Here is a 12,576-nt window from a genome sequence, read left to right as displayed (position 1 = left end):
ACTTCTGTCCCCAACCCCGCCGGCATTTGGAAGTTTGGTAGATTTTCCTTCAAAGGTCTCTTGAAAAAAATCAAATGGAAAAGGATAGGCAAGAAATTAATAAAAGTCACCATAAAGGGGTTCTAGTTGTTTAACATGTGGGAGCTCGTAATAATCCAAGCAGTATGGCACAGGTCCAAAAATAGAAATTTAGTGAAGAAAAGACAAGAGTGGTCTTCTACACACCTAGGTTTTAATGAGCTTTTAATATACAGATTAGGTGGCATTTCAACCTAGTGCGAAAGCTGGGCTAGGCTTTAGTGAGTACAATACATTGAATTTTTGCTCTAACTAAATTCACATGAACACCACAACCCAGGTGTCTAAACCCAAGAGAGATTATTTCATGTTTATTATCATCCTCATCAATGGGTGTTATTGAATTCCTTTATGTGCATGACATCACATGGTCACCATATAACATATACTATAGCAACCAGTCTAATTATTTACTGTGGAGATCAAGAGCTAAAATACCAGCTTTGCCGCTTCTTAGTTGTGTCAACCTAGAAAAGTTACTAAAATTCTGTGAGCTTTAGTTTTCTCTTCTAGAAAATGGGAGTAAGATTTTCTGTATCAGGATTATTGTGAATTATAAATAACAATTGCTATATAAAGTGTTTAGCACATAGTAGACCTTCAACAAATAGTTCCTTCAACCTCCCATAAAAGACATGATTTTGCAATAAAAATTTGCATAGCTGGCTGGGCACGGTGGCTCACGCCTGTAATCCCAGCACTTTGGGAGGCCGAGGTGGGTAGATCACGAGGTCAGGAGATCGAGACCATCCTGGCTAACATGGTGAAACCCCATCTCTACTAAAAATACAAAAAATTAGCTGGGTATGGTGGTGGGCGCCTGTAGTCCCAGCTACTCTGGAGGCTGAGACAGGAGAATGGCGTGAACTTAGGAGGTGGAGCTTGCAGTGAACTGAGATTGCCTCACTGCACTCCAGCCTGGGTGACAGAGCGAGACTCTGTCTCAAAAAAAAAAAAAAAAAATTGCATAGCTATCAAGGCATCATTTGGAAATATAAGAGGAACTATATATACTATATGAGCTTCAGTGATACTAGATCAATAGATTATGAGATGGAAAAAAATACTGCACTATCAGTTGCTCTTCTGCCCCATTATTTTAACTTCTAGATAAATATCTGGGAAGCACAGGTATATGAGACACAGAAACGCAAGGCACTGTGGATGCCTCTTCTGTCTGGACAGAAAACTGGAGTCAGGAGACCTCTCTGAGTCCCCAGAGACAGAATCATCACTACTGTGTGTCCTTGGGTAAGTCACTCCTAATGTGCTGACATCACCTCTGTAACACACAAAGATCTTCACATCTTCGGCACTCAATAAAAGGCAATCATAATTATTTCTTGTATACATACTGGGGTATGTCAGGATGAGGGAGACAAAGGCCAACCACAAGGAAACAATACTTTCCTCTAGAGGCCTTTGGGAACCTCACTATTAACTGAGTGCCTGCCATGTGCCCTACATGGGGATAGCTGCTTTATGTAGTAGAGTGGGATATCCCAAGTACCCTCTCAACAGCCTGTGAGTAAAGATTCTTTGCCCCATTAGATGAATGAGAAACCCAAGGCTCAGAAAGATTTAAGTAAACTGTTCAAGGTTACACAAGCTGGTTACTGCCAAGCCTGAGAACCAACCTAGGTCTTAGAATGAGGACTACTATCTCAATGTGTCCCTATGTTATCTCCCATTTTCTCTACTCAACTTCCTTCCCTGTGATCACTGATGAGTCAATAATTATTTCTCAGGGACCTACCGATGTCTAGCACTTTACTGTGTTCTTTAAGAGAAAAGGGCTAGGTATCAGAGGAGGAAGATCTTTCACCTTGGTGAATGATATGCTCTCTGGGTAGGCAGAGAGCATCTTCACATGAGGCCGCTTGGAGAAAGAGCTAAAGGAAAAGTCACTAGTCCAGTGACTTTGGGCCACTGTCAATGGGCCAATAGGGAGCTCAGCGAAGGCAATGGCCAGGTTTGCTGAAAATAAACAGAGAAAGCTTCAAGGAGGAAAAGGACCTTGACTTGGGCCTCAGATGATGGGCGGGACCTAGAAGGAGGTAGGGAGAGAAAACTCAGCTGTTTGACTATAGTTCCTGGTCTTACATTAATTATACTGGCCTATCTTTATTAAATGGTCAGGTTGCCCCAACTTGAAATCAAGGTCTCATCTGATTTCTCCCTCTCCCACAGACAAAGCTCTCCTTCTTGCTTCACTGTATCTCCTGAATCTGTCACTACCTTGGAGCTTCACCATTTCTCATTTGAACTCTTAGAATAATCTCTTCTCTAGTTTTCCTGCTTCCAGCCCTGCCCCTTCCTTCAGATAAATCTTGTACATTACCATCAAATTAAACTTTACTCTTCCCTGCTTTTAACTGCCATTCTCCTGCTTTTAACTTCCCTGCTTTTAACTGCCATTCTCCTGCCTGAAGGCACACCACCCACAGAGTAAATCCTGCACTCTTCATCCTGACATTCAGCATCCATCAGAATTCAGCCCCAGGACACACATTCCCAACCTAGTCATGCACTTCTCTGCCCTCAGTGTGCCCCAAGTATGCCTTATTCTTCGCTCTCATTGTCCTTATGTGTCATTTACTTCCTGCCAACTGCCTTCTTATTCCCCCTAGAGGTCCTAGTCCTGCTCATTCTTAGAGGCCAACCCTCATCACTCAGCCTCTGAAGCCACCCTAGCTAGAAGTGATCTTTCCCTCCCCTGTTGCAGCTACACACAGGGTCTCTACCCTTCATGTTGCCCTTAACAAAGGTTTTTGTACCATATATCCTTGTACCTTTCCATGTCTCTGTGTGTGTGTGTGTGTGTGTGTGTGTGTGTGTGTGTGTGTGTGCATGCACTGGGAGAAAGAGTAGTGGTAGCTCATCAGGGAGGTGGTCAGATGTGGAGATCAGATATGATCTTGTCTTCTATGGTCCCTATGCTGATACATGGTGATTTGCTCAGAAAATCTCAGTCTCCGAAGAAGCTGTTTTCCAATTGGCTCATAGCTGAACCTGCTTTCTGTGTTCACAAAGGCTGGAGTAGAGGTTTAACTCCTCTTCTGTTTAATGGGCTATTGATATAAAAAGAAATTAATCATATTCTGAAAGAAGAGCCATCCCTGAACTCTCAAGTCTAGATCCCTTATCTGTTCTTTTAGCACCGTTATTTCCCCATTGTTAATACTCATTAGGCTTTGTAATTGGCTCTATTTCTGTATCCCCCTACAAGCCCCCTAAAGATGGAGACTGTGCCATATTCATCTTTGCATCCTCTTGCATGATTATTCAAATATCCCATTGATGAAGACAGGTATATATATGTGTGTGTGTGTGTGTATATATATATATATATATGTATGTGTGTGTGTGTGTATGTGTGTGTATATATATATATATCTGCTTCTGGTAATGGCGGACTAGATGATTTAGAGCAACCTACCCATTGAAAAGAACTACAAAAAGTCAGATCTCTAAAAGGCTACAAAGTTAATACAATTGTGAGGAATTACTAGGTTATACTACAAGAGAACAGAAGCATCCAGAGAGGTAAGCCTGGGTCTTAGAACTATATTTTTACTGAAGGCATCTGTGATTGAGTAATAAGCCTGTGCTAAACTGCGTGGAACTTATGGCACATTCAAGGCACTATAGTAACAGAAATCAGAGCCCAAGGCCCATCAAAAGGGGTGGAGTGTTTCCTGACAAACCATCACCCATAGTATGCTGGGAACCTCAAATGTTTATACCTTCAGGGTAATTGTAATAGAAAAATATACTAGCCCTTACAAAGTCTTGTAGCTTGGCTTTGCATCATCTGGGTGGACTAGTGAACTGTAAGCTCTGAACAAATATTATGGTGGTAACAGACAGGAAGCACTTTTTTTTTTTTGAGACAGAGTCTCACTCTGTTGCCCAGGCTGGAGTGCAATGGCGCAATCTCAGCTCACTGCAACCTCCATTTCCCAGGTTCAAGCGATTCTCATGCTTCAGCCTCCTGAGTAGCTGGGATTACAGGCACGCACCACCATGCCCGGCTAATATTTTTGTATTTTTAGTAGAGACAGGGTTTCACCATGTTGTTCAGGCTGGTGTCAAACTCCTGACCTCGTGATCCACCCGCCTTGGCCTCCCAAAGTGGTGTGAGCCACCGCATCTGGCCAGGAGGCACTCTTATGGGCCTGACCAATGCAAATAAAATCTTCTCTGGAGTAAGATTTTTATCATCTTAGGCCTTAGATTATTACAACAATTGCTGAAATACAATATCCACACACAAAGATAACCAGGTGTATGAAAAATATACGTTATGAGTAAGAAATAGAAACAACAGGCAACACAAATAGATCAATATGATTTGAATTATTTGATTGATCAGGTACAGATTATTAAACCACAATACTTACTGTATTCAGATAAATAAAACCTCATCTTGAAGATTTCAATATAAATAAATAAGAAATAAGTAAATAAAATTCATATTTAAAATCTTCCAAAATGTTTCCGACCAAGAAAATTTTAGGCCCAGATAACTTCACTAGTGAAGAAAATAATATCCATCCAACACAGTCTTCCAGAGAATTAAAAAAGAGAGAATACTCTGCAAGTCATTTTAAGATTTGGTATAACCTTAATATCAAAACCCGACAAAGTCATTATGGGAAAAGAAAAATATAGGTCAATGTAACTCATTGACATAACTGAAAAAAAATTTAAAGAAGAAAGAACCTGACCATATATGAGAATAATAATATACTACATATAAGTTAAGGTATTCCAGAAATGAAAGATTGGTATAATATTTGAAAATCAATTAATGTAATTTACCACATTAAGAGAATAAAGTCTAACAATCATATGATTATTTTAATAGATGAAGAAAAAAGTATTTATAATAGAAGCCCTTATTAAATGGGAAGAGACAGAAGGGGACTTCCTTGATTTGTTAGAATATGTTTATAAAAAACATATAGCAAACATAAAATATAATGATGAGTATAGAAAGCTTTCTCTTTGAAGCTGAAGCTGAGATTAGGAAGCCCCAGATCTTTTTAAAATTTGACTGTAGGTCCCAGGCCAGTGAAAAAATAAAAGATGAAGGCAGGAAGGCAAAAGGAAGGAAGGAAGGGAAGAAGAAAGAAAAGGTAGAGAATTGGAAAGGAAGAAATGAAACTGTCATGCACAGACAACATGACTGTAATTTAGGAAATCTAAGAGTCCATATATAAAAATTTTGGAATGAATAAATGAGTTCATCAAGTGTTCTGGAAATGACAATATACAAAATTCAGTTGCATTTCTTAATCAGCAAAAAAACAGTTACAAAATAGAAGTTTTAAATCCAATACATGATGAATGTTACTGAGATCTTTAAATAAATAAATGGAATATATATCATGGTCATGGGTTGGAAGACTCAGTGTTAGGAAGATGTCAATTCTCTTCTAACTGACCTATAATTACAATGCAATCCTAAACAAAACTCCTCCTTCTTTCTCTCCTTCCCTTCTTCCTTCCTTTCATGGAACTTGACAAGCTGATTCTAAAGATTATATACAAACACAAAAAGTCAAGAATAACTTACACATTATTGAAAAAATACCAATCTGGAGGACTTTGCTCTGTCTACTAAATACCAAAACTTATAAAATCTAAATATTGACACATGTTATAAAGTCATAGTAATTTAGTGTGATACTAATCCAAGGATAGCCAAAGAGACCAATGGAATCAAAGAGAGATCCCAGAAACAGACCCATGCATTACGGATTGCTGATTTACAATAAACGTGCATTGTTAAGCACTGGAGGAAAGGATAACTTTTATCAAATGACACTGAATGAACTGCAATATATAATATGGAAAATGTAAATCTTGACCCCTACCTCACATTAAACATGTGATGGTTAATTTTATTTGTTAACTTAACTGGGCCACAGAATGCCCAGACATTTGTTTAAATGTTATCCTGGGGTATTTCTGGATGAGATTAACATTTGAATTGGTAGACAGAATAAAACAAATTGCCCTTCCTAACATGGGTGGGCCTCATCCAACCAATTGAAGACCTGAATAGAATACAAAGGCTGAGTAAGAGGGAACTTCTGTCTGACTGTTTGAACTGGGACATTGGTCTTTTCTTGACTTCAAACTTGAACAGAAAAATCAACTGTCCTTGGGTCTTGAGCCTGTCTCGAACTTGCTGACTATATAGATCTTGGGACTTCTCGGCCTCCATAATCACATGAGCCAATTCCTTGTAATCTCTCTCTCTCTCTCTCTCTCTCTCTCTCTCTCTCTCTGTGTGTGTATATATATATATATGTGCTATATATATTTGCTATAGATTGGTTCTGTTTCTCTGAAAAACCCTAATGCAATACACAAAAACTAATTTGTGGTCAATTATACATCTGTCTTCTAGAAAATAATATAGAATATCTTTATAACTATGATGTAGGCACAGACTTTTTAAACTGGACACAAGAGTACTTATCATAACTATCATTCCATTGAAATTAAGACATTCCATTAGTCAAATGACACCACAAAGAGAGTAAAAAGACATGCCACAGAGTTGGTGAGCTATTTGCAATACATTTCACTGACAAAGAGCTCAGATGCAGAATATATTTTTAAAATCCTACAAATTAATGCGAAAAGGACACATAAGCCAATAGTAGAATGAGAATAATGGGAATAATACAACCACTTCGTAAAAGAGGACATCTAAATTGTCCAAAAAAATGAAAGTGTGCTCAGCTTCATTAGTTATCAATGAAATGAAAAAGGCAGATAATAACAAGCAATGGTGGTGATGTAGAGCACCAAGAACTCTTATCACTACTGATGGAAGTGTAAACTGATACAACCAGTTTGGAAGTTTGGCATCATATATTACAGTTGAACATGCAATTCTCCTTATAGATAGCTACCCAACAGAAATTTGTGTACGTGTATACTGAGAGGTATACATAAGAATTTTCATAGCTGCATTATATATAATATTGAAAAGCTGGAAATAACCTAAATTTATATAAAGAATAAAACAACAGCATAAACTGTGATATGTTCAATAATAGTGTACTACACATCAATGCAAATAAATTAATTAAATCTAAACATAAAAACATGGATTCATACCATAAACATAACGTTTTAGCTCAGGCTGCTATAACAAAATACTATGGCTTATAAAAAAACAAATTTATTTCTCATAGTTCTGGAGGCTGGGAAGTACAGGATCAAGGTGATAGATTCAGTGTCTGGTGAGGGCTGTCTTCCTCACAGATGGCTGTTTTTCACGGTAACCTCACATGGTAGAAGAGTGAGGGAGCTCTCTGGGGTCTCTTTCATAAGGGCACTAATCCCTCCCACTGGCCCCAACTCCTAATACCATCACCTTGGAAGTTTGGATTTCAACATATAATTTTTTGGGGGAGGGACATAAACATTCAGTTTCATTGAATAAAATATGCCAGCCATAAAAAATACATGCTGTATAGTTCCATTTATATACAGTTCACAAAACAGGCAATATCCTAAACTATACTGCTTAGGATGTAAAATATAAAGAAAAACAAGGAAATGATTACCATAAATTTCAGGATTATTATTAGCTCTAGTGGTAAGGAAGGGGGATGACTGAAGGGGACATCAATGGCATTTCTGGACTGCTAACAGTATTCTACTTCTTGACATGAGTGGTGATTACCCAGTTTTTCATTTTGTAATAAATAATTTAGCTCTACATCTTGTGTATGTGTGTGACTCTATATGTGTGCTATCTTTCATGATCAAATGTTAAAATGGCAGAACCACAAGAGAAACAAATTCACAACCATAATGAGAACCTTAATATGTTAAGTTTCAATTGTTAAGTTATCAATAACTGATAGAGCAAGCAGATAAAAATTCAGAAATGATAAAGAAGCTTGGAACAATTTGACAAACTTTTCTAAAGGACATACACAGAACTCTGAACCCAGTAAATGTAAACATTTTGACAAAAATTGACTATTAGATCATAAAGATGTCTCAATAAATACAAAAGGATTGCAGTTATACACATGTTCTCTGACCCTCAATACACTTATACAGAAATCAATAATCAATAGCAAAAAGAAAACTAGAAAATTTCCATATTTGGGAATATTTTTGCCCTTTTCTCACATCATTCCTCCTGGCATTTTGTACTAAGAGAATTTGATTTGGTGTTAGAGAATTCAGGCTCTATGAGGGGCATACTTTTTGGCCCAATATAACTAGTGGGGGTTACAAGTGAAAGGAGAGTCATCAAATCTACTGTAAATATGGGATAATTGATATTTGGAGTGGTCAAAAAATGGTTCCAAGATCAAAGAGCTGATAGTAAGTTCCAGTAGTAACTGGAACTCATGACCCCAATAGTCCATGATCTAAGATACTCTGCTAGACTGCATCTCTCATATCCTGTGAGTTGTATGTGTGGTGATGGGCAGGAGTCTGCTACTTTGTGCTCCATTTTGAAGACAAAAAGACAGCTGGTCCTGGAACCTAAGTCTGTGGACTCTATTCTCAGTAAATTCAATGACTGGCCTGTGTAATTTAAGAAGGCCCTGCTCTCTACATCTCAGAGCTTTTTTCATAACAAATGTCTACTCTCTAGGGGGAAAGATTTTACCAGAGCTCTGTCTCAGAGCTGTGGGGTAACAGTGATTACCTAGCTCCATCACCCTCTACACTGCTTGTGTCATCTAAGGGGAGGATCAACGCTATACAAAAAGAAACACTTGCGAAGGTCACAGGCCAGAGACATAGGTCCACTAAAAGATGGAGATTTAATTGGAAGATTATAGAATACTCCCTATCTCCAATGTCTTATCACTACACCATCAGGGCTCTAGTATAATAGTAAATTACAATGGAAAGAGCTGCAAAAACCAGAGTCTCTCTGTTTGGGAAGCCCAAAGTCAAGAGGGGAGACAAAAACAGGAACACTGAGAAATTTGATGCCTCTAGCACCTATAGCAATAGAGCAAACATTAATCAAATCACAACTCCTAGCCAGATTAACATAGCTCCTTACACTAGAGGCTTATTTACCTTATTTACCTCAGTTCCTATATACCTGATATAGCATGTCTGGTTTTTAACAAAAAATTACAAGACAGCAAAAGGCAAGGGGAAAAAAAGTTCTGAAGAAACAAAGCAAGCTTCAGAACCAGACTCAGATATGATACAGTTTTTGAAATTGTAAGACAAGGAATTTAAAATAACTATGATCAGAACAGGTGTGGTGGCTCATGCCTGTAATTCTAGCACTTTGGAAGGCCAAGGTAGGAGGATCGCTTGAGGCCAGGAGTTCAAGACCAGTCTGGGCAACAGAGCAAGACTTCATCTCTTAAAAAAAAAAAAAAATTAGCTGGGCGTGGTGGTGCCTGCCTGTAGTCTTAGCTACTTGGGATGCTGAGGCAGAAGGATTGCTTGAGCGCAGGAGTTTGAGGCTACAGTGAGCTGTGATCATGCCACCACATGCCAGCCTGGGCAGCAGAGCAGTATCTTCTCTCTAAAAAAATAAAAATAATAATAAATAAAATAACTATGATCAATACATTAAGGGCACTAATGGAAAAAGTAGACAACATGCCAGAATAGATGGATAATGAAGCTAGAGAGAAGGAAATGCCCATAAAGACTCAAAAGAAAATACTAGAAATTAAAAAGAAAACTAACAGAAACAAGGAATGCCTTTGATAGGTTCATCAATGGACTGGACACAGCTGAGGAAAAAGATCAATGAGCTAAAGATATGTCAGTAGAAACCTCTCAAACTGAAATGCAAATAGAAAAAAAAGAGTAAAAAATAAAACAGAACAGAATATCCAAGAACTATGGGACAATTTCAACACGAGTAACATATGCTAAATTGGAATACCAGAAGAAGGAATAGAGAATGAAGCAGAAGAAATATTTGAAGTAATAATGGCAGATAACTTTCCCAAATTAATAGACACCAAACAATACATCCAAGAAGTTCAGTGGACAATGGGCAGAATAAATACCAAAAGAAAACACCACTACACCTAGGCATATAATATTCAAACTGCATAAAACCAAAAACAAAGAGGAAACTGCTGAGACCAGCTCAGTCGTGGAGACCCTAGCCCAGCAGCACTAGAAGAATTAAAGACACACACACAGAAATATGGCATGTGGAGTGGGAAATCAGGGGTCTCACAGCCTTCAGAGCTGAGAGCTCCAAACAGAGATTTACCCACATATTTATTGACAGCAAGCCAGTGATAAGCATTTTTCTATAGATTATAGATTAACTAAAAGTATTCCTTACGGGAAACAAGGGGATGGGCTCTGGCTGGTTATCTGCAGCAGGAACATGTTCTTAAGGCACAGATCGCTCATGCTGTTGTTTGTGGCTTAGGAATGCCTTTAAGCGGTTTTCCGCCCTGGGTGGGCTAGGTGTTCCTTGCCCTCATTCCGGTAAGCCCACAACCTTCAGCGTGGGCATCATGGCCATCAAGAACATGTCACACTGCTGCAGAGATTTTGTTTATGGCCAGTTTATGGCCAGATTTGGGGGCCTATCCCCAGCAGGAAATAATGAAAGAAACCAGAGGGGGAAAAAACACCTTACCTGTGGAAGAACAAGGATAAGAACTGCAGTGGAATTGTCACCAGAAACCATGCAAGCAAGAAGAGAGTGAAGTGAAATATTTAAACTGTTGAAAGAAAAAACAACCAACCTAAAATTCTTTTTTTTTTTTTTTTGAGACAGGGTCTCACCCTGGCTTGGGCTAGAGTGCAGTGGTGCAATCATGGCCCCCTGCAGCCTTGACCTCCTGGGCTCAAGCTATCCTCCCACCTCGGCCTCCTGAGTAGCTGGGACTACAGGCACATGTCACCATGCCAGGCTAATTTTTGTATCTTTTTGTAAAGACAGAGTTTCTACATTTTGCCCAGGCTAGTCTCAAACTGCTGAGCTAAGTGATCCACCCGCCTTGGCCTCCCATAGTGCTGGGATTACAGTTGTGCGCCACTGTGTGCAGCCTAAAATTCTATATCCAGCAAAATTATCCTTCAAAAGTGAAGGAGAAATAAAATAAATACTTTCTCAGACAAACAAAAACTGATGGAATTCAGCACCAGCAAACCTGCACTTTAAGAAATGTTAAAAGATTTTCTTCAGGCAACTGAGATCTACATAAAGAATGAAAGAGGATTAGAAATGAAATAAATGAAAGTAAAGAAAAATATTTATTTTTCTTATTCTTAATTGATCTAAAAGATAACTGAAGAAATAATAGCAACAATATATTGAGTGATTATAGTGTATGAGTAATTGAAATGAATGACACATGCTCTGCATTAAGGTATGTGCACTACATACAAGTTAAGCATAAGAGTGTTATTTGAAAGTGGACTTGGCCGGGCGCGGTGGCTCATGCCTATAATCCCAGCACTTTGGGAGGCCGAGGCGGGCGGATCACGAGGTCAGGAGATCAAGACCATCCTGGCTAACACAGTGAAACCCTGTCTCTACTAAATATACAAAAAAAAATTAGCTGGGCAAGGTGGTGGGCGCCTGTAGTCCCAGCTACTCAGGAGGCTGAGGCAGGAGAATGGCATGAACCCAGGAGGCAGAGCTTGCAGTGAGCCGAGATCGCACCACTGCACTCCAGCCTGGGTGACAGAGCGAGACTCTGTCTCAAAAAAAAAAAAAAGAAAGAAAGTGGACTTAGATGGGTTAAAATATGTAGTAAACTCAAGAGAAATCACTAAAAGTTGTTTAAAAAAGTATAACTGATACTCTAAGAGAGGAGACAAAATGAAACCATGTAAAATAATTAAAACCAGAGGAGGCAGAAAAAGAAACCTTGGACAACAAAGAGAAAACTGTTACAAACATGGTTGATATTAATCCAAATATATCAAGAAACACTCTAAATGTGAGTGGTCAAAATACACCAATTGAAGACAGAATTTGTCAGAGTGAATTTAAAAAAAAACCAACTAGGCCAAGCGCAGTGGCTCACGTCCATAATCCTAGCACTTTGGGAGGCCGAGGTGAGCAGATCACTTGAGCCCAGGAGTTTGAGACCAGCCTAGGAAACGTGGCAAAACCCCATCTCTACAAAAAATGCAAAAATTTGCCAGGTGTGGTGGCATGTGTCTATGGTCACAGCTACTCAGGAGGCTGGGGTAGGAGGCTCGATTGAGCCCAGGAGGCCAAAGCTGCAGTGAGCCATGATCATGCCACTGCACTGCAGCCTAGGTGACAGAATGAGACCCTATCTCAAAAAAAAAGAAAAAACCCAACTACATGTTGTCTACAAGAAGCCCACTTTAAACATAAGACTGAGAGGTTAAACATAAAGCAATGGAGAAAGATATATCATACTACACTAATGAAAAGAAAGCTGGAGTAGCTATATAATTTTAGACAGAGCTGACTTCAGAACAAAGACAATTATCAGAGATAAAAAGGGGCATTACATAATAATA

This window comes from Symphalangus syndactylus, chromosome X (genome assembly GCF_028878055.3).
Source record: "Symphalangus syndactylus isolate Jambi chromosome X, NHGRI_mSymSyn1-v2.1_pri, whole genome shotgun sequence".
NCBI classification, from domain to species: Eukaryota; Metazoa; Chordata; class Mammalia; order Primates; family Hylobatidae; genus Symphalangus; species Symphalangus syndactylus.
The sequence above is the reverse complement of the archived record's forward strand: the minus strand, read 5'-3'. Positions refer to the sequence as shown.